The sequence below is a fragment of the Catharus ustulatus genome, chromosome 8 (genome assembly GCF_009819885.2).
Source record: "Catharus ustulatus isolate bCatUst1 chromosome 8, bCatUst1.pri.v2, whole genome shotgun sequence".
NCBI lineage: Eukaryota > Metazoa > Chordata > Aves > Passeriformes > Turdidae > Catharus > Catharus ustulatus.
In genome coordinates, this window is record NC_046228.1 from 22,346,863 (window position 1) to 22,370,943 (window position 24,081).

The 24,081-nt window shown below is 37.2% G+C and overlaps 1 protein-coding gene across 3 annotated transcripts in view; it reads left to right on the forward strand.

Annotated features, from left to right (window-relative positions):
• LRMDA (leucine rich melanocyte differentiation associated) overlaps positions 1-24,081 on the forward strand; it is a 644,658-nt gene that overhangs the window by 344,615 nt on the left and 275,962 nt on the right. The window lies entirely within an intron of this gene.

Consider the following 24,081-nt stretch of genomic DNA (forward strand, 5'->3'; position numbering starts at 1 on the left):
GCATGTTTTGAAGATAAATGGGATATCTCTTTAAACCATTCCTGACACTTCCTAACCTGTGGGCTTAATGGCATATTCTTCCTTTGATTCAATAATTTGTCTGTCAAAAAAGCTGTGCTGACATTCTCGTTGTTGTGGGACTGAAATGGAAAGAAATCTCTTATCTTTAAGATAATTTTTGAAAAATCGAGGAGAACATTTTAGGATAAAAATGTTTTAAAAATGATTTCAGTTGGAAAAAAAATGTAAGTGTTGACATTATACCAACTGCTAGATGGCAGGTGATAAAAGGAAGAATGTTATCTAAAACTGTAAGTCCCCTTGAATTAATTAGGGAATGTGTGAAATCTTAGAAATGAAGACAGTTTCTACTACTATGCCTTGCATAAGTATTAGTTCTGTCAAATAACTAGTAACTTTTAAAATAATGGACTATAGATGTTGCTAGAAGAGTCTGGTTTGCCAGACCTACGTAGCTTCTCTGTGTAAGGCAATTAATATCTGCATGTACAAATGAACATGTACTTGTGTATGTGTATTGTCTGTGGATGTATTTATATTTATATGAATATACTAGTGCACTGTCTAGCTAAAATAGTCTACTTGGCCCCATTTTATTTACAGAACTAATAGAGAGAGGAGTAATTCACATAGGCTATGCAGAACCTTTTCACTTTTCCTAGCACAGTCCGATGTAATAGGAAAGGTAAATGCCATAAACTCTCCATGAAACAAAAACGAATCCCAACTCTCCAGTTGTATCTGATCAAGTAACATAGGACAGTATTAGAGGGCAAAGGCTTGAACCCTGTTATATGTTTGTGGTGCTTGCTTTCCTGCTTTGGATGTTTTCGCTTGAACCCTGCAAGCTGGCTCTGTCTGCTGTGCATGCCAGAATTTTCTTACCTTTTTTTAAGGGTGTGACAGATATAGTAATTCCAGTATTTTTTGCTCTTAAAATATTATGTTTTTATTAGAGGTAGATTAGGCAATTTGCTTTGCAAGAGAATTAGCTAATTCTGAGTGTTTGAGTACTCAGGTCCTCCTTTCTTCGTTGTTTTCCGTAAGTTTCATTTTTGCCAGTGAGCACTCATCAGCATTTTTCCAAAGGATTTCTTAGAGCTACTGTCCAATGTGCCTCTGGTTGGATGGCTGGCTAACAGGGATTGATCTTGCACAGGGTGTCTGCCTTAATTTGTCCTTCCTGATGATTAGTCTTGTTCTGTTTACGTTGTAATTGTGAAAGGTTGACCTGGTGACTGTGGCCTATAAGTTACAATTTGAGGCTTAAGCTCCTTGGTTCACAACATGCTTGCAAGGGCTAGAGAGCTCCAATGTGTTTTGAGATGCTTTCACCATGGCAGGCTTCAGAAAACTTGGGTGGTTCAAATACATCAGCCAACCAGCAGATCTGCTGCCACAATATGTGGAATTGATAGCAAAGGAGCAAAAAGGATGCAGACCTGTTGTGAAGAATTACCTGGAGCCCTCCTTTCCAAGATTCATAATGAGTAATCAGGCTCTTACCTAACTATGCTCAAAGGCAAAGACAGAGTACAGTTTCAGCAACTGGCATAAAGAAGATGAAAACCTCTCCCTCAAATAAGTTTTAGCCTCCAGAAAACTGCCCACAACCAAACTCAAAAAACACAGTCCTACCAAAAATGCAGCTGTGCTGGTCTAAAGGAAACCAGATAGAGATCAGAACACAGATATTAATTTTGTTTATGTGCTCAGAGTTTGAAGCATGTCTCTCCTGTAGCTGAAACCTCTATATATTCTAGTTACAGTGCTTTCCAGATCACCTCCGGCACATATGGTGGGTCAGACTTGAAGAGTTCATCTTGTGCTTGCAGGGTTGAACAACAGCTCTTGAGAAGTTCTAGGGATTAGCTGGTGTGGAATCTAATGCAATAATTTGCAATATAGGTGTATTTAGAAATCATGAGATGCGTATTGCAAGCTTGATAATCTGTTCAGGTTCATGGAAATGCCTCTCTTAACTCTGTAGCGGTGTTGTTCTGGAGTGTAAAGCTCCCACTTGTGCTACTATGCTCTCAGTTAATCCTTTCATTGTATTATGTGATATATATATAAAATAGGAGAGTACTTTTAGGAAAGATGTTGATTTAAGAGGAAAATATGGGTTTTCCTAGTAGCAGCACAGAATCTAAAACCTGCAGTAATATGGGATTTCACTGGATGGCTCTGAAATTGCTCATGGACTTTTGGGAAAGTACAGTATTGTATTTCCATATGCTGTGACTTTTCCTTCACAGTTCTTTTTCATCCAGATAGAATGAGGTCTAAGGTCCGAGTAGTTTTGGAGAGAGTGTTACAGATGTGATACCTGGGGAAAAGGTGGTAGCTTTTCTTCTTGACAGTGGTGAAACTTGTGCCCAAGCTGAAAAATTGAATTCAGCAAGCTCTCAGCACTAAGAAACACATGTTTACAGTTCTGATGTCTGGCAGTCTCTTTAAACCTAGACTTCTCAGTTAAGCAGCAAAATTTGCTGGTAGATTAATTGGTTGAGAATTTTTTAATGACAGTATCTAAGGTTGGGATCAATGTAAATGTTATTGTGAGCTTATCTATTTTTAATCTGTTCAGTCTGAATCAGAACTGGTGGTGTTTAGTTACCATCATCATGAAATAGTAGCAGTTTGTATATTAATGTCCTGTGGAACGAGACAAAAGCTGCTGATCTGTTTGCATATTAAACTTTAAGCTACTATTGCAACAGTGTTAAGAGATTCCATTGATGTGAAATGGCCTGCACAGGGTTGACTGATCTGTCTTTGCACAAACCAACTGGTGAAGCATTCAAATAAAATGATCACTCATAGATCCCTCAAAGAAGGAGTGGGGGAAAGAAGGGGGAGGAGGAGCTCCACACAATAAACAAAGCAAAAGCACTCAATCCTTTTCAAAGACTTATAAATATTTAATAATCATCTGTCTACGGCCAATCTAGAAAAAGAAATCTTTAACTTGACTCTTCTAAAGGCCCAAACTTGAATTTTAATTGAGGTGGTTTCAAAGTTCACATTACTTAGTCTGGCGTTTCCTTGGAAGTTAAGACAATATTTTCCTGGGATGAGGTGTGATTCTTTCCAAATGTAGGTATAACTGGGCTAATTTGGAGTTGTGGTGGGGCAAAATAATGCTGCATGAGACAGTAAAAACTGGTCACTGTCATTTTAACTGAGGGTAAATCTTGGCTGCTGAGACTATGTACAAAAATTGCTATGCGTGTGTGTGTATATATATATATTTTTTTTTAATGTGAAATAATATGATCTCTAACAACATTAACAAGTTTTTAAGAAAAGCCTTTATTCTCCCAATGCCTTCTTCTAGGTTCTATCACTGAAGGCACCTGATTCAAGTGTCCCCTTGGATGAACCTCTCGTATCTCACACTAGCCAATTTTGACAGTCTAAGTGCTCAAATTGAGCCATTTTGTTCTCTGTAAAATAAACCCGGGCCCATTATATGTGATTTTTCATTCACACAGCCCTCCCCTTCTCTTCATTTTCTTCCTCCTCTCCTTACTACAGCTCTGTGAACGTAGAGTTGCAACATTGTGAGGACCAGTGTTTTCACTCCAGGCATGTCAACTTCAATCTGCTGCGATTTGGTGTGAAATCTGTGCCATGGTGTGGGGCAGAAAGGTCAACCCCCCCATAATTGATGTTGCTTATTCATCTGCTTCCCGTGTATTTTTCTCTCCACACACTGGCCTTTGTTTGGATAAATTGTTTGAAGATTTACTGTAGTTCTTAAAGCCTGAGAAGCGGCTCCTGCTGTACAACTTCAATGTCCCCGCCAGGCAGGAGGCTCAGCTAGGATGACACATAATGGCATTTAGACAGAAAGATCTTTTTCTCCCAAGACAAAATGTAGAGGACGTCATCTGGCATAACAATTAGGACAATTTTCAGACTAATTTACTATGGAATCGCTTTGTACACTCCCCTTGTACACTGATATTTAATATGCTAATTGCTGTTAAAACCTGAAATATTGTTTTAAAGAATTCCTGGACTTCAGAAAATCAGTACATATCTGAATGGAGGGGAAGAATGGGATAGGAAAGAAAGAAAAACTTCTAATGATTGTTATTTTTACAATTGCACATAAGTACTTTTCTGGTTATTAAGGAAAAGCCTCAGTGGTCATAAAGAATCTGAATATAGTAATTTATTGTATTTTGGGTCACCTACATTTGTTCTGCTTATGTTAGCAAATGGCATCATTTGAGGAAGGAAAAATAAAAATGCCATTTATATACTCAGAGGGGCTTGATGGAGATTTAAAAATGAGTTTTACTGAATGTAATAAAATTCCTTGCATTTTCAGATTTCTACTGAGCATACATGTCAATATTTGAGCTCTGTGGTAATAAATGCAGGAACAGAAAGCTACGAACTTTAAAGAATGTCTGTGTCCTTGTGGCTGTAGTCCTGGAAAGAGTGCATAATTTACTGAAAGAAATCTTAAAAATGGGAGAAATACTTCTTTAGTAAAGAAGGAAAAAGCTTTATCACCTAGTAATCCTGCCTGCAGATTGAATAAAATAGTTTGAAATCATTGTTTTGATTTCCATTGACTGAAGGCTAGAGTAGCTTTATTGGTTAAGCTGTTAAATCTGCTGTGGTTTAAACACACTTTTTTTCCTGATGCACCCTTGCTTCGATTGACCTTGAAATGCATTATCTCATCCTTTTTGATTTTTCAGAAGAAAATGTCTGTTGCATCAGATCATTTGAAGCTGTCTTAAAAACACTGAATAAATATGCTTTACTACTATTCTTCTTCAAGGATAATATGAAAGTGTAATTCATGACTATTTCTTGTGCAATCTACTAGGTGATATCTGCCCCTCCTGTGATTCACTAAAGAGGGTCTACCTGGAACCAGTGAGCACAGTCTCATCTGTGTGTGGCACTGTGAATACTTTGGTTTAGTTATGGAATACAAATAAACTGTGTCTGGAAAAACACCTGGCACTCTGTTTTCTAAGGTGGTCAATATAGTGTGATGCTAAGATGTTAGAATTCTGAAAAATCATTATCTTGATCGAGAATAATGGATTAAAGAAAATCCTTTTAGAACTGAAAGTAATTGACAGTAAAATTCAAATAACTGAAATGGTATAAAATGCCCATTTACTCAGGATCTAGAGAAAGTTTATGGTAGTGCATGCAATTAAAAGCAAACCTCTCATGCAACATACTGGTTTAACCCTGAGAATAATTCTGTTCTTAGCCTGAAAAATCTTACTAACTGCTTTTTCTGCCTCAAATATACTTACTGAATTTTTAAAATGAATATTGTGCCTTTGCAATATTTTATTGTTGCATGTCTGTCATAAGAAATTTAAGCAAAAAGAGCATGCCAAGATTCTTATTATAGAATTTGTGCGTATCTTAGTGCTGGCTGTAGCATTTCTTTTATGGACTTGGCAGTTCTGTATGTTCTTGTTTGTGCTTATTCTTTGAATTAAAAATTCTTGTCCTTAACTGTGAAATCTTCTAAAAAAAATCCGACACATCATCTGTCATTTTTAAGACCACCACTATGCATAAATAGTTGAAAATTACCATCTTTTATTTCTTTTAAATAATACACATACATTCTTTGATATAGGTGAATTTGTATTTTGCACAACAATAAAAATGAGAGAAAGATCAGTAGAAAAATAGTGAAGCATTTCATACTGTTTCACCCAATTTATTAGATAGTATGATAATTGAAATATTGGTGCTAAGAAACTAAAGAATTGAAAAAATAATGACATATTCCTCAATTATTTTTACATATGTTCCATTTTGAAATAGGAGCGGGGGAAGTCATATTGTATCTTAGATACCCGCAAACAAAATTCAAATGAAATGCTTAGCAAAAACTACCCTTCCTTTAGCTTTAATCCAGGCTGTTCTCATTCTTTTGAATAGTGAAAAAAAAAAAAATCATTTGTGTTGTTCTCCCTACCAAATTTGGGATATAACCTTGCAGCTTAAGGCTAGTTTACTCTTCTTTCTTCATTTAGAAGTGTTTGGAAAACCTGAAAATCTAGTTTCTTTTTTCAGGGTAATATGCCTTTCCTGTCAGGTGAACAAGCAGTATTTGAATTTGTTCAGGGTTACTTTTAAATGGAAGGGGTGAATCCCTGTATACGTTTTGGAGGTGCACTATATTAGTTCTAAACAATTTAATGGCCTGGATGGATTTTTTGCAACGGCTCCATCTGCTTAAAGCATGTAGGTGTTTTGGAGTAGGCTGGATTACTGGAAGTATTAGGAACACAAAACAGATCTGGGGGACTTGGCTTTCTTGTGAATAGCCTTGGACAAAGTTGTATGGCTCCCAGGACTAGAAAGTACACATTTCATGTTCATTTCTGTGTGTTATTGTTATGTATTTGTACCCACTTTTACTTTTTGAAAGTAATGGGTAGGGGGAGCATGCAAAGTGATTTTTTTTACCAGACAGTTTGTGGCAAAAAAAAAGATTCTACAGTTTTGTGACAAGGGAAATTGAATTTTGGGGGAAGATTTGTTAGTGATGGGAGGATTACATTAAATAACTTTAAAGTTTTTTACTTAAGCAAGCTTTGTCCATTTTATATAAATATGTAGATAGAACTCTCAATTCGTCATGTAGTTATAACACACAGTAAATGCAGAGAACAGCTACATTCCTAAATGGCGAATTTTCAATGCTTTCTACATCACAAGTATACTTCATGGCATAATTTTTCATGCCTATGTAATACTAGTCCTGACTTTGTCTACTCTTGTAGTCTTTGAAATTCCTATCCATTTTATAAGTGCTGGATGATTCACGTTGAGATGGTTTGTTATCTCTCATACATCTGGCCCGGCTGGTAGTGCTGGTAGCAAGATAGATCCAGTGCATTTCCTTTGGGAATAGGATTAGTCATATTTGTTTAAATGAAGTGTGAAGTCAGCACTGGTGAAAAGTGCTGGAGTGACAACTCTGGAAGATGAGCTCTTGGATCCCTGTGGAACAGGGAGCAGAATTGCTTTTTTTTACTGATGTACCTCTGCCCTGACCTCGGACAGTTCATTGCTAATAATTGGGCAAGTGTAGTTCCAATTGGTTTTGAACCTGTCTTCTGCTTTGAATCTGATGGCAAGCTGCCAGCTGAATTTGCTTGGAAAGAACTTCTTCCCTGGCAGCTGGACCAGGACTACAAAAAATATGTTCACTTTATCAATCAATTAGTCCTCAGTAACAACTTGGGGCAGTTTAGCTCACTGCAGTTCTTCTACTTTCTGCCTTCTCTTCCAGCTCAGTTTTAACTGGATCATATCCCTAAACTTAACCATGGGGCTGCATGAGGGTCAGGGTGTAGCTGAAGGGAGGAGGAGGAGGTGAGGTCAAACAGTAAAAGCAAAGAATAGGAACATAAGAGTGTGGCTGCCTAGGTTCAGATTGGCTTAATTATATTACACTCTAACATTGCAAATTGGTGGTCTGAGCTCAGCTTAAACTGATAATTTGGGGTGAAAATTACTAACACTGAAGTCTTATTACGGCCAAAGGGACTCAGCTCAGCAGTCTCATTCTAAAATTAATTAATAAAACATATATCCAAACAAAGACATACAGATCCCTGCAGAAAAAAATTTCTTTATATTGAATTTCATACCATCCTGAATTATGAAAATGACCCTTGAATTGTTGTGCATGTGTGACGAGATTATGTTGACTGTATTGTGGTGTCTGTTGCTGTCCACTATGTTTTCAAAAGGTTGGGTCCATCTGTGTCTGCTGTTGGTTGTTTTCCCTCCTTTAAAAATCTCACCCGGAATGAATTTTGTAAATATTCAGTCTTGACTTCAGCTTGCATTGCAGTGTCATCAATTATGACAGACTGCTGCCTCTTCTCTCCACTCTTCATCTTTTCCCTGTCAAAATGCACCCTTTGGCAGAATATTTTTCAAGGGCTAAATGTGAGTCTAAGGGAGTCACTGTCAGGGTATTTTTCATAATTTCAAAAATATTTTTCCCTTTCTCTTGTTTATAATTACCTCTTGGAAACTTCAAATTGAAATGTTTCTTTACAGGTTTTTCAATGCATCCACAGTCTACTGAGAGAGTAGGGCAGATTTGAAGGTTATTGATGCATTTTTTTAACCTTTGGGGTTGGGGAAGAAGGAGGGAAAAGATGGTATAGTATATATAATGCATTCCCCCCTCAACCCCCACCTCAATAAATATTAAAGGTAAAAGCACCCCAAATTGGTCTGATATCCCTTGCATGGGAGGGCTTTCCCTCCTTTCCTCCTGCATGTTAAAAGGCCAGCTGCTCGTGGTCCTTGCATCCCATAGTAGATGAATAATGAAACCCTAAGGCAACAGCAACTGTTTGCAGTCTGACAAACAGACACACAACTGAATACCTAGGGAAGATATGGACTTTTTCGTCCCTTTTCTCTCCTGTTCTGATAAGCAAGGACTGGTTTAGATCTCAAGACATCTAAAACCTGTAATATAGCCAAGCAAATTTTGCACACCAGAAAACGCCATTTTTTCATTTTACTTTTTGATCTCCTCAGTAAATATTGAGATGGCTTCATTTGTGCAGTCTCTGAAGCATTAAACATTTTTCCTACTTTTGCTGTAATATGTATGTTAACTTTGTCTGCTCTGCTGCCAGCATGTAATTTTATTGTGAGCTTCACAATTATGGATTTTATTTTCCCTAAAGTTTTGTCTCTAATTTTTGGTTCATGAGACAGTTTTGGCCATCTCATTTTTGAGACATAAATTTGTTAATTTTAAAGACGGTATCTCTGATGGATATGAAACCAGTTTCTATGTGCAAAAGTAGGAATAAACAAGAAAAGGTCAACTGAAAGAAGAAACATAATAAAATAGGAGTTTATAATTTCAAAGCAAACCCAACTCCTTTGCTCATTGTGGAGATAATTCTGCTTTGTCCACGAGTGTGGCTATGATAAAATGAAAGATACCTGGTAATAGATTCTACATGTCAGGCACCCCTTTTCCATATAGGCTGCTTCTCTGTAACTGCTTTTTCTCTGCATAGTGTTTGGGGGTTTTGTGCTTCCTATTTTTAGTAAAATTTCTTTCCTTGAACAGTTCAGATTTCATAAGATGAAAGACCCAAAGAATCTTCAGAAAGTGTGTTGTTAATGTTGATTTTGCCTTAAAGTCACATGCTATTTTAGTAATAGGTGAGAATATGGCAGATTGCTTCTATCATATTACATTAATATCATGTTCTCTTTAATGATGGTAAATTATGATCTTGGATATGGAAAGATACATACATTTTCCCTTTTTTCATTAGATTATCTTCTCCATGCTCTGGTCCCAAATTCCAAGTCTGAAAAAGTTTCAGAATTTGTAGTTCCAAATGTAATTGAAATCTGAGAATTTAACATTTGCTAAACATAAAGGCTCCACCCAAGATACTTTATATTGAGTGTAGAAAAAGCTGTTCTATTTCTAAAGGCTGCTCTGTTAGCAGAGGCAGTGTTCATGTGTTTTTGCAGGGCTTACAGAGTTGCCCAGGTTAGGCTGAGGTTTCCACATGACCCGTTGTACTGTACATGATCTGTTGTGGCTATTGAGAGCTGAGGTATGGTATGCCCTGAACTTGTATTGGTTTTGCAGGGGTTGTCTGGCAATGATGGCCATGCCTTAAAGAGGCAAAGAGACTAAAGCTATTTCTTTAGGTGATTCATAGATATTGCTTTGGTTTTGCTTTCTTCTTTTTGAGGTTTGTATTTGTGAAAACCCTTTTTTTCAGCAGAGTGTCTAATCCCAATGGCTAATCCAAACCTTTTCATCACTGAATGGCAATGGCTCCTGCTTGTAGAGCTGTTGGTTGTTGTGCATGCATAGAGGAGGAGTATGGCCTGCTGGTTAAAACAGGGAACTACCAGGATACTGAAAAGTGCAATTCCTGGCCCTGTCATATAATTTCCATATGACCTTGGGCATGGTATGTCAGATAAAACTTACTTCACAGGGGCATAATATAGCTGAACTGGTGAGATTGTAGTGCTTTTAAATCCTCTTGAGGAAAGTTACACAAAAAGAAATTACTACTATAGTAGAATAGTTGTGAAAAGAAAGCAGAAGAGCCGGCATGATTAGGAGACAATTTATTGACTTTTCCTTCTGGCTATTTAAAACTTTTCTAACTTAGCTGGGGTTAGAAAAGTGGATGCAGTGAGGGTTTGTTTCTGCCCTTGGTGTGCACGTGCAGCTCCCATTAGAGCCAGCAGGAGCCCTGTGCTTGCATCACGAGAGGAGAATACACCCCTGTGAGTGTAATGATAAGTTACATAGCATCTTGTGGCTCTGTGTATGATTTCTGATCTATTGTGCCAGAGATACTACAGCATGAGAGAGAGCTGCTGTCATTTTCAATAGGAAGTGAGAACTTTAAGAGCCTGAGAACTGTCCTCTTTTTTGAATAGCACTTTTGCTGCATGAAGTGTAATTTATTTTTATCACAGCAGGCATAAAGCTTCCAGGTTTTCATAAAGAAAAATGATCCATATAGAGCCCATGTCGATTGAACAATCATTTGAAAACCTGTAAATTCAAAACACAGCTCTTTCTCATTGCAAAGTATTGTTCCCTTTTTTTTTTGCTGCAGCTTTTAATTTTTTTAGTCCTGGAGTTTCATTAGTACTTTAGATGCACTATAAAAAAGTGGTTTAATGTCTGTAATTATATTTCTAGCCATCAGTTTGCCTGTAGCAGGACACATTACTCAATTATAGTGACCAAAACTTCTTCAGACATGGCTTTCTGGGCTTTTGGAATCTTTCAGGGGGGTACTTAATTTTAAATATTTTTTTAAAATTAACAAATGTACATAAATCACTGAAATTTGGGAAGAAAGTGGAAAGGAGGGGGGAGGGAGGAAGAGAAAGAAATTGTTTGCATCTTGCCTGATACACAAACACAAAAAGAAAACAAAGGAAGACCAGTTATTAGTCCTACAACTTGTCAGTTTGATTAGTGAACGGTTGCCTCTCTCTCTTCTGAGAAAATACAACATCTTTAAATGATGTCCATTCTTAAATGCAGAAACCCCGCATTGTGTCTGTTAATGCATAATTGGACTGTCTTTTAATACTAGCAGAGGCACTTGTTTCTGAATATAAACCCTGCACCTCAACAGGTCAGGAAGATAGTAAAAACCTGTTGTTTGGCTTTGTCTTGGGGAATAATGGAGTCACTAATCTACTTGATCTCTGGGAGTCAGATAAAGAAGAAAGTGAACGATGCATACATTTCAAAGATGGAAGGCACTTGTAAAAGCAATTTCTTTGGAGGGAAAAAGTAGAGCAAAGGCTGTTGGAAACCTTTTAATTAGTACTAATTACCTCAGCAGAAAACGTTGGAGGCTTGAAAGGATTTGTGTCAGCAAGTGAAAGATCAAAGATTGCGACGCTCGCATTTTAATCTGTTGGCTATAAAAACGAATAAGGGGGTGGTAATGGGGCCCAAGAGAATGACAACCCAGGTGGTGGAGGCCTTAATCCCTTCTTTACTGCTAGTGCCTGAGGCCTAGTTCCAATTACATAATAAGATGATTTAATTTTTGCTTTAATTTTAACAAAAATTAAGTTTATTTTAGCCTTCAGTAAGGACAAGACAAGGTTTCCAGACAAAATCCTCTCAATTTATTTCTTTTAATGTTTTAAGTCCAAGCCTTTACTTAGGTTTTTTTCCCCCTAAGTGGCTGAAGCTGCTCTGTAGAAGGCCAGGAGGCAGCAAAGGTGCTTTGATGTGGTCCCTGCAAACAGGGAGGGGCTGGCAGCGGGTCACTGGTGGCCACTGTGGCGGCATTCGGGACTCCAGTAGGGCCTTCTCTCTTTTTTTAACTTATTTGTGATTTGGTTTGGGTTTTTTGTTTGTTTGCTTTGTTGTTTTGTTTTTTTATTTTAACAAACTGCCTAATTGCGTCAGTGAAGAATATTTTATGGGCATGCTTGCTGTGATATTTCACTTCTGTTTTCTTTCAAAACACTCCATGTGGGTTCACATGTGTGAGGTAAACTACTCTTTTTTTTTTCCTTTTTTTTTGTGGCTTGAGCAGATTATGTGTGCCTCAGAAATCTAATTGTCATCAAATTCCACTATGGACAAAAGAGGGAGCATATGGCAGAGGCTGATGGCTGCAATGTAGGCATGACATGGACAGATTGATGTCCAGGAATTTCCAGCACTTCTACACAGCCAGGCCCAGCCCTTGTGTTGAGGGGGAGGTAGATGCCCCTTGAAATGGCACTGAGTTTATAATTCAGTTTATGAAGTCAGGTGTTACCTATACACAGTGAACTGGTAGGAGTGGAGTTGTTTTTTTCTTTTAACAATTGCACTTTTATTAAAGGTTATATTATTTAAGCTCTGTAGATTCCAGTACGGTAAATTGCAGCCCGTCATGGTTTTGTCTTCACAGGTAATTGGACTAAAAATATGGAGGCAACAGAAATAGTCAGGCCTCTATTCTCAATTAAAACTTTAAATTTATTTGTTCAACAACTAAAGCCTGAAATTTACTTTGAATTACATACTTAATTATTATACTGATTTTTAAAATATTTTGATTATGGTAAATTACTTTAACATCAGGTTCTTATGGTGTATGATTTTATGCTGATGTGATAGAAAGCAATGTTAATTTTAAAACAGATTGTTTTGATGGAAGTCTTTTGCTCCCTTGGTAGATTTTGTTTGTATTGGCATGACAGGAAAGCAAAGCATGAAGCAACGTTTTCCAAGGTAGGACTTGATGATCTTGGAGGTCTTTTCCAGTGTTAGTGTATGCATGATTCCATGAAAACCCAGGTGTCAGAGTTCAGTATTGTCTTCCTACCTGCCTTTTCCTAATCTGTAGGAACTAGGAATCTGTGGAGTGTCTATTGCCTTTTAACATGCTTGAAGGAGGAACTTGCATTGAATCTCTTCCCAGGGCATGGAAAAACACCTGGGCTGAGACCTGAGGTTTTTTTCCAGACCAGTGCTGGGGAGTGACAGTAGCCTGTTTTTTTGGGGAGAGGCTCTTTCCTGTCAGATTGCTCCATCTCCATCATGACAGGTGCCTTCACAGGTCCTTGTGAAGCTACTCAGAAGGAACCAAGGTGGTTTTTTGTGGGGCAGTCCCTTTACTTTAACATGATTCTGAGACTTCTTGTATTGCTTTCTGGTGTGAAGAACCCTTGAATATATATGGGCATGGTGACCACTAAGAGTGTATTTATAAAATCTGTGTTTTGGTAATTATTCATCAGCATCATTTTCATCCCTAGATTATCAAATCCACAGTTGCTGGATTTCCAAAGGTGGAATTTATGCTGAACTCTAATTTCCCAATCATGTTGTAGTCAATTTTATTAATTTTAGGAATTGAAGAGTGGGGGACCAACACAAAAAGAGTCTGTCATAGATTGTACGGTCCATCTTCTTGGGCTGTAGGATTGCTAACTGCTATCTTTTCCTGCCAGTGTTCAATTTTAACTATACTTGAAGTGTAGAAATGGAGGACACTGATGGAAGGGCACTATACAGCATTTTTTTGTTATTTGTATTTCCCTTCTTTTCTTGGTTTTATATCATATATGAATTGAAAGAAATGTATTTGTTGTCTGCCATGTACATTTCTGGGAAATTTTATTTACTCACATTTCAGTGTGATAATCTTCATAGATTTAGAGTCTGAATTCTTGTTTTGAGCAAATTTTTTGCTTTTATAAATACTCTATGCTTCCATTGCTTACAACATGTTAGTATCACTCATTGTTTTCTATAGTATGAGCATGGGGAAAAATAACCACAATGAACATTGCAGTAAACTAATAATTTTCTTTGTTTTGACCATGCATGTATTGTTTCCTGATGCAAGCAGTTGCTTATGTAATCAATTTTAATGCATGTTGCAAGACTTTAATTGAAATGCAAAACCCCCTAATTTGCCCAGACAGATTGAATGAACAGATTATATGGAAGTATTTTGATCATCAAAAAGTCTTAAGAACACGCTTATCTCTGAATTTGAACTTGCATATCAAAATTTTTGCAGGATTGCCATAAGGCCCAGCAACAAAAAAAAGTTGTTCAAACAATTAATACTGAGCAGTTATCATGCAAAAGTGCTTGACTGAGTGTAGTGTGTGGTAACAATTCCCAAAAGCCATGGGGTGTTTCCTTGCTTTCTGCTCTTTGCGAGAGTGATTTATGAGTTTACAAGTTCCTTCCCAAACTCTATAATTGCCCTGACAGTTTCCCAGGTGGACTATATCCAAACTGGTATAAAGCAGTACTCATTGCAGCTGGACCTTCTAATTCATCTCCAGTTAGGTATAGGACTTCTTGTTCTTTTTGTCTTTATTTTTTTTTAACCTCTTGAGAAACACTGTACCATGGTAACTGGTGCTACATTCCTTGAAACACCACATATACCTGGAAGTAAAGCAAAGCTCTGTTTGGTAAGACTTAACTGAAAGCTTTTCATTTTATTAATGGAAGCAAGGACAAATACAAAACTTGGTCTTTGCATGTGCTTAGCAGATCACCTTTCCCCTTGTTGAATCCATCTTCGCTACGATTCCTGGCTTGAATTCCATCAGGTTCCCCTTCAGGTCCAGGTGTCTTGGCAGTTAATCTTCTCAGTCCCACCATCACTTCTGTTTTAGTGCTGTCAAAAACCAGAAACTTTGGTGATCATGTTTGGAGGCTGTTGGTGATTCTCTGTTTTCGATCAATTGTGTGGCTCCTCCTTTCCCTGAACACAACTATTTCTTCTTTCTCCCTGGCAGTGTCCAACTGGCCACTTACATCCCACTCCCATGTCCTCCGTGGCATTCATACCTTCTTGCCAAGTGTTATACAAGACACAAGCACACCCTTCACAGATGATCTGCGGTACGCTGCTGGCTTTCTAGAAACACATGAAATAGGATATAATGTTCACGCTGATGACAGACCCAGTAACACAGTTACTTTGTTCAAACAAGCCCATAAAAAAAGTGTTTCCCCTCTAACAGCTTTTCTGGTGTTGCAAACTTCCACTTGCATAATGTACAATTCACTGGAGATTGTGCAGGCATAAGCAAAAGAAAAAGCTGTCTCTTGCTTGTGTGTACTTGCACTTTAGAGTAAAGCACATCCATGTGGAAGATTTGCTGTCTAGCACAAGGTAGTCTCCTTGAAAGGATACCAGTTCTTCTTAATTGGCTCAGTCATGCATAGACCTTGTATGCTTTTACCCTAAGTTTTATAGGTCTAATAATCTGCTTGCTGGCTTTTGGGACTTAAATGTCTGTTATAGTAAGGAAATCTGTAACAAATAGGGGTTTGAGTGCAAAAGAAACATTGGAGAGTAAGGGTGAAAATTTGCCTTGTGCTTAGACATCATTAAAAGATTTTCAAACTACACACCAAAAGTTAAATTTTGTAAATTGTTACTAAAGTCCCTAAAGTTACCTTTTTAAGGCACTAAGGGCTTGTGCATTAAGGATAGTGATGAGCAAAATGCTTAGTAAGCAGATATTAAAAGTTGTACTGTGATTAGAAATATTGAAGAATAACCTAGATCCTTGCTCCAGAAGCATAAATGTGTAAATTATTCTCAAACAAAATTTTAAATATAGGACAAATGAGAAGCATGTGTGAACAATTTTTTGGTGTAATTGAGAAAGCTCTCATTTCAATCATCAGAAGATATATGATTTTTGGCAGCTCACCAACAGTGGTTTACATGTCGATTCAGTTACTCATATTTGTTTGAGAAAGGGTGCAGTTTAAGTAGATCTTATTAAAAAGACAACCCCCAAAACATTATTGGAATTAATCCCATTTCAGTACTTTATTAAATCTATTTAAATATACATTCAAGTATTTCAGAGAAATCAGACAGAGTATTTAGAAAGAGATGAATGCAGCGGCCATTAAGTTTTAATTGTCTCTAATCCCTTGCTACTATGGCAATAATAATAAAAACTTTTAAGGAGAATATTCTATATAATGCATTATTTGGTAGGAATATTCTCAGTCAGCAAAACCATGTAAGCAGTACATTTTCTGGTTTTCCATAATTTGAGTAGAGTAAGTTGTATGCTTCTAATAATCTTTGTGCTTTTCTTAACTACATTTAACAGCATTGAGAAATCTTTCTTAATATTACTGAAAATGGAAATATCTTTTAGTTGTCTTGTCCTTCTTCCCACTTCTCAACAAATTTCATGAAAAAAAATTAAAAATCTGAAATGAATCTACTCTATCTTATTTTGCTGTACTGTTCTGAAGTATTCTGATGAGCCTGGATAAGCTGATGTGGCCTTTGGGGAGAGACACATCAAATATAGGCAGACAGCTCCTGTGTCTGGTAACAAAGACTGAGGAGGTCAAAACTATCCCAACAGGCCTGAGCAGGTCAGTCAGAGGCAAATGTTGGAAACAAGATTTGGTGGGGAGGGGAGTAAGGGGCCTGGGTCAAGTCCTGTTCAAAAAGTCAGCTTTGTCAAAAGCTTCAGTCACATTCTTACCTACAGGCAACCTCTGCTGATCCCAACTCATTAATCGAACTGGAGAGCCGTCTTGACCCTGGCTCCTTCCCTTTGAAGTGTGGTGTCCTCTGCAGCATGAGGAAATAATTTGCTGCCTGATTCAATGAGCCATCAGTAGAGCCAGCAGACCTAATGACATGTGAGAATATTAACCTCCTACCACGAAGAGCTGTGAATCTTGAGAGGCAGTCTATAATTCACCCAGCACTCCTGAGCCTTCCCTTTCTGTCTTATTCTTGCACTCACTTTCTCACTCACAGGGAGAGAGAGGAGAGATCCTCTTGTCGTAAAACTTTATTTCCTTCAGTAGTGTGAGCCTTCTGAGCTGCTCGATAATGAGTTACTTTCCTTTTGCAGTTGGATAAAATTTATACTGAAATACCAGATGTCCGTCTTGCATATAATAATTTCTGTTTAAATTATGACACGGGCTACACAACCGACATCAAGGGGGTGTTAATCACAATACTTACCCAAGCAGACTATTTTGTTTCTTTATTTTTCATCATCAGAGGAAAAAAAAAGCAAAAGCAAGAGAAGAAACGAGCATAACAATGCTGTTATTCTGTACAATATGTGTTTTAGTTTTCTTCAAACAAGAGGATCTTTCTGCAATTCTCTTTTTTTTTTTTTTTTTCCTACCTAAAGGATAAAACAGTTCTGCCTGGCCTAGAACTGTGTGTTATATGCACACACAAGGGTGTGTTCTCACCCTTTGATTCTTAAGAAAGAAATAGATTGTTGGTGTAATCCCACTGCTTTAAAGTCAGAGCTGGTTTTTCTCTTGTTGACTCCTTTAGCATTTCCATAGATTCAGGACTTAATGTCTGGTAAACTTCAGAAAGAGAGACATTGTTATTCATGTGGCTAAATAACAAGAAAAGAAAAGCAAAAATGGCCCTGTGTGTATTTACTACTCAGCATGAAAGTGGTGATGATTACCAGACTGTTGTATACCCATACACAGTAAAATATTCTGAGAGTTTATTTTTGTTTTTAATGTCTTTTCATGGTGCTGATGGGCTAAATAAGGTCAAAATTTAGAGATTATGGTACAGATGGGAACAGTATCCAACACAACAAATCCCAAAATGGTTATTGCTGGCAAGAGTCTTGTATGTGCTGGAAAGGTTTTGGTAACTGTTTCTGTACTGTCAAATTTCTCATCTTTGGTAGAAGCCTAGTTTTCAAACGGAAATGAAGTTATAGCAAGTGTGAACACTTACAATGGCACTGACAGTGAAGGTTAGTGATGTAGCTGTGTGGCCAAAACCTTTCTGTAGGAAATTGAGCCTGAATTCTGTCTTGTTGTTATCACAGAGTTATTTTGATTCTGAGGAACTGTTGGTGTATGGTGTGGATCTGGGTACAGACTAAGATACCATGCAAAGGGATGAAGGAGGGCATGGAGACAAAGCAGGGGAGGTAGCAGGAGGAAACAATAAATAAATGGCAGTCATATGCTGATTAACAAGCACTACAGTGTCTGTGGTACACACCTGTGTAGATCCCTGTCTTTAAGTTGTTCTAAAGACATTTTTTAACATCAAGGGATTCAGCATTATGTCCATTAACAATCCTCTGCTATCATGCTTGAGCAGTCTATTAGTCGTTCTCACCTCTTATAGCTGGTCACAAAGGCCAGTCCCCTTGCCTCTCTCTGCTTCATCTTTTTTATTAAGTTTATTAAAACTAGTCAGATTATACATTCTTATGGCACAGGCTGTGCTTGGTCCATTCATTATGGTTTCTTATCTTGGCAGGCAATCTGAATTGAACGGCAGCTAGTCCATTATGCACATATGAAGCCCATCACTCCTCCAGCAATGGCCAATTCATCAAACATTTATCTTTTGCCCTCTGAGCAGTGCGTCAATTTGCTTGTCAATCCTCAGCCTTGGTTGTTGTGGAAGATGGGAGAAAAATTACTTTTCTTTTCCCCCTTCCCACTGAACTCTGGTAGTCAAAATGGGCTTTACTCTACTCATTCCACTCCCCCGCTCTCTGTGCAAAAAGGGGAGTTAAGTTACTATCTGAATTGCAGAGTGACAGATTGATCCAAGATACAGTAAAGCTTTCATTATGGCACTGCCTTTGCACTTGAATTTGCTCATATTTCCATTATAATACTGGTTTTTAGGAGGTTTATAAATAGGTTCTTCACTTGGCACATGGAGCTGAGGAGCTTTTAAGAATAAACACATTACAGGATTTTAGCTCTTTGTGGGGTTTTTTTGGTTTGCTTTTATTTTTAAACAGGTAGGGTTATATTTTGTAAACCATGGCGTGTTCTTTTGCTATTTTTAATCATTAATACTTTATTGAATTCTCTCAAGTTCAGGAAATGCCAGGATATTTTTTGGTTTTGTTTTTATTTTTTTTTTTTAAATGCCATTTGTTTTATTAGGATTGAGTTCCATGTTAAGACTGGGGAAAAAAGCAAGTCTTGCATGCAAGTTTTTCTCTTAACTCATTGCTATTCTTCATCAAACACTTCTAATAATTTTTAGCAGAAGGATATTTAAGTGTGTACTTCAGAATTTTAAGAAAGCGATGCCTAATTGAACCATTAGTGATTTTTTTTCCAAAATGCCCTTTGATAAGCTATGAATATATACAGTCACTTTCTCTCTGCTTGGTAATTTTTGCACAGTTTTGCAAACTGTGTTTTCTTAAATTATACTTGTTTGGTGGGTAGATGATGAAGAACCCATTTTCTGATCAATTTTGTATTATTTTGAAATATTTTATATGGCTTATGTGAAAACTGCCTTCCCACAGGCTACAGTACACTGATTGTCATTTTATTTAAATTTAAACAAAATTATAACAGTAGTATAATATAAAATCTTGGCATGTTTAATCCTAAAGATGTAATATAAAAAACTTAAACAAAAAGTAGCCTAACATGAAGGATAAAGTTTGAGCTGTGTTAACGGGATATTCTCTTGAGCAGAGTTGCATTAAATACACATAGTGAAATCTGAGACTTTAAGGGATTCATTAGAAAAGAAATTGAACCCCACCACAGTCAGTCTGGTTGCTAATTTATCTCTTTTGCTTGGTTGGTTTGGTTGTTTGTTTTATTGAGGGTTTTTTGTGTTTTGGTGGCTGTTGCTGTTTTCAGTTTGGTGTTTTTAAATTTTAGTAGAGTCTTGGTGTGAGAGAGTGGCACTTGAACAACGGAATAGTTGACTGTAATATGTTTTGGTGAGCCCCTGAAACTGTAATTGGGATTTGTAATTGGGATATTTCACCAGGTAAATAATCCACTCCTACCAACACAGGTCTTTGAGTTTTTTACCTTAATGTTACATTTTCTTTTAATTTCATTGCAAGATTTCTGACAGATAGGCTCTGTTCATCCTTCCACACAGATGTGCATCACTGAGCCTCACCTGAAGGTCTGATTCACCTTCTGGGAGTGCCCAGCTTTTCTGGCTGCCTGGAAGGAGTTATAAGTAACTGGGCTTCAGTAGATAGATGTGTATTATTGCTTTTCAGACAATGCCATCATTTGAGGAACAGCTGCTTATCAGCAAAATCCCTCTCTCAAGAAATATCTGCATTTCTGTTCTACAATTGGTAGGAATGTTTGTGAAATGTTGTGAACGTAACATCTAGAATTCAGGAGACCTCATCTCTTTTTGTCTGTCTGTTTATTAATTCAAATTTGTTTGTGTTTTCGTTTAGGTTTTGGGGTGGGTGGTGGCTTCTAAGGGTTTAGAAGTTTGGGGTATTTTTTAAGCAATGGAATTTGCTGTGTAAGACCTAGAACAAGACTATAAAAGAACTGATTAAGATTCTGAGTTTTTGTGAATCCCCAGCATTTTGATGTGCTTATGTAGCTCTTTTACAATTATTGTCAAAGATGTCTTCATCCCAGTCTTTGTTGGTTATACAGTGTCTCATATAGACTTGCATGCTTCAGTGTATAAGAAAAGGGGAAAATGAAGGAAATTATGTTTATTTTCTTGTATGTCTGGAAGTGAAGTTTATTGATGACCTTTATTTGAAAAGATTCAAAAACTTATTGGAGGTCCAATTGAAGTTGAATCTTTTCTTATGGAGATCTCTTTTTCACAAGTATTTAATGATGCTGCTTGTTCATTTCTTTAAATTTATCTTTTGCTGATCATACTCACACCTGTGCTTATTACCTTAATAGTTGCTTCTAGATATTTTCCATCTACCAAGAGAATGCAAAATGCTACCTCTAGATAGTCTGCAAAATACTAACATATCTAAAGCATTTCTTGCTTTAGAAATTTTGGATCTTAGAGGTTCTTTACTGTCACTTGGGTGTTTTTTTTATTTTTTTTTTTTTTTGGTGTGTGCATGTGTTCTGACTTGGTCCAGCAGTCATGTCAGAACTGTCCATTAAATATTTCATTCTGTTTTCTTTTTGATTCTATTATCATGCAGGAAACTGTGTAAAATCTCTAAGTAAATTGGCAAAAAAACCCAAATTTTTATTCTTGAATACAATAGAGGCCGTTTTTTGATGCTTTACTCATATTTTGTCCACCTGATTTATTTTTATATATATATATATATGTGTGTACACACTTTTTTTAAAAATTGTGCTTTGTTTTGCTTTGGTGAGGTTAAGTCAAAGGACTAGAAGTCAGGAGTTCTGGGTGTTATTTCTTGTCTCAGAAAATTGCTGGAGGTCACCTTCTGTTAGTCACTTAACCTCTCTCTGCTTTACTACAAAATGGAATTTTAAACTCAGCAGGTTTTGGAAAGGTAATTCATTAATGTTTTGCAAAAAAATGTTTTGTACTCCTTGGCTGGCAGGTGCTGGAGAAATACAATTTGCATTTCTATTTAAATACTGAAATTATCTAGTACTCAGGTTCTCATGTTGATTCTGCTCTCCTGTAATCAATTAAAACATTAAAGGCAAGGACAAGGTATTTTAAAAAGCTCTTGTTTTGTAACAGCTCCATCTTTAACTTCTGCTAATGGCTATCTCTTGTCAACAAAGTGCAAATCAATTTCAAGGCTAAACCCAAACTCTCTCATTTGCATATTGTTAACTGCTCTCTCTTTTCCTGTTAAACAGGAGGAAAAAGTCAATTAGATATGAGGCAGCTGTCTTATTAATGAAGGGGTGGGATAAAATGTGTGGAACTCTTTTTTTGTAGCATATGCTTCTGAGCAGCTTGTTTTTCTGAACAAGGACAACTGCAGACTACCAAGTTTTGTCTGTTGCTTGCAAGGCTTCTGCTTTTTTTATTTATAAAATCTCATGTTTTCATTGTCAAATATTACCAAAATGAAGAGTTGCTCTGTACTTTTATTGTAACCAAATCCCTGTCAGGCCAGAGGGATCACATGAAATAGTGTGGTTGACAATTACCATGCATACACATACATGAAAAAAAAAAAAAAATCTCTGTCATGGCATTCCTTTATGATTAAAACTTTGTTATAAACCATGAATGAATTATGGAAAAGAAAGCTGGAAGAAATCATGCTGATTAGCTGAAGGACTTGGATAAAAAATGACATTTCTGAGACCTTTATTCTAAAGGATTATTTAGTGTCTACGTACGGAGCATCTTAAGTCGTGTTGCAGAGGGAGTCACTTTCCTGTTTAGTGCAGTGTTTTTGTAAGCTAATGAGGGCAGAGCGTGAGCCATAGGCAATGATGCTGTGATATTAGCTGTGACAGGGAGCTTGATCATAATTATCTTAACGAGGATAGGGTTAATTACAGTGGAAACTTAAAGTTTTTTCTGTTTGAATGAGGCAGCACTGAATGCGTTGTGATGTTTTGTCGGTTTGATGTGACTTTGAAAATCGCAGTGGAGATCTCTTGGCAACACTTGCTCTCCTGTGGGAGCAGAGTGTGAGCCCTGCAATGAGGTAACTGAGACGGTACCTGTGGGTGAGATAATGGGCAGCTTTCATGGCATTAGAGCAGGGACAAGCAACCTGCAATCCACCTCAGTGATGTTTATTAGCCTCTTGAAAGCAAGGGAAACAACTGCTTGCCACAAGCCCTTCAGTGCTGGTTGCATTGTTGTGGTAAGATTGTGTGTTTGTTTTAGTGTACTAACACGGGGAGACATTTTTTTGTGCTGTGAACTGTAAGAAAACAGTGCACATTGAATTTTTCACTGGTTCTCTTTCTTAGGGGATTTCCCTCTTTTTATACTCATCTGTTAGGTTGCTTGTGCCCTTCTTCCTATGCTGTGCATATGTAAGCATTCCTCTCCTCTTTTGGAATGGACTCATAAGGAAATACTTGGAGTACATTACTATTACTTGCTCAACCTCATTAAAAATAAAAATGACAGTATTTTGTACTGATTTCTGTCCAAATTCCCAAAAATGCTTTCTCCGTATTGGTTTACAATTGCAATCCTTTCTTATCCCCCACCTGAAGATGAGAAATTGAAGCTCATGAAAGTTATGGGACTTGCTGAAGTTTGTACCATAAAACCAATTGTGTGGATTGTACTTAAAACTTTTACACTTTGGAGTACAGCTGCTGGGCAATATTTCCTAATATATTATGATGGTAGAGATTGTTGCATAGAATTTAGTAGGTAGTAAAACTGAATGATAGCAAACTCTTTTTTCCTTTTTTATTTCTTTGTCGTGTTATCATTTTTGTTTTGATGCTGTCTTTTTTTTTTCTTCTTCTGTTTAAGATGAAAAAAAATCTATGAATAGCAAAACAACTTATGGCTTTAAATTTATATTAATGGCTACACACTCCCTCTGTACTGTGGCAACCCCTCCCATCTCCCTGGACTCTGAATTTAGGTGATTAAATCACCAAGTGCACACTGCTCTGATGACATGAAAACAGCAATTATAAGCAACCCCCTGTGTAACATGGCTCCTTTTTAACTGAGCAGCTAATAACATTACATGGCAAAAATTATCAAAACCAGACAGGTGTAAGGAGATTTGCGCACAATTTTCTCTGCCTATCTATGAAACTAGTACCCTTGTGTTCAGCCCAGGATTGTGAAAGAAAGACTGTTTCAATAGGCAACTCCCTCTAGTGTTCCAAGGCCTTTTGTCCCACTTCATGGCTTGTCATTTTGTTTTATGCCTCCCCTGCAGCAGTTTTGGATGTGCGCTTTCTTCTCCTTGCCAGTTGCCAACCATTTGCTGATTCTCATGATAAGAGTATTATATTTGCATAACATAACTCAGGAACAATGTGTATTTTGATGCTGACACTGACCAGAGCCCAAGCAGTGTTTTTTCACAAAGGACCTATTAACATCCCATAAGGCTCTGTGGTGCTGACAAGGAGGTGGCCTTCTCTGAACTCTTTTGGCAAGTCAAAGTCATACATTGAAATGTGAGGTTTGGAAATAATCCACTATTTGTATAATAAGGAGTATTTAAGGGGAATTTGCTAAACTAGGTTTGTCAAACTGAAATGAAAACTCGTAACAGCTTGATAAACTCACTGCTACTTCCTCTGAGTTTTTGCCTTTTAAGGGTACTGGGGGAAAGCAC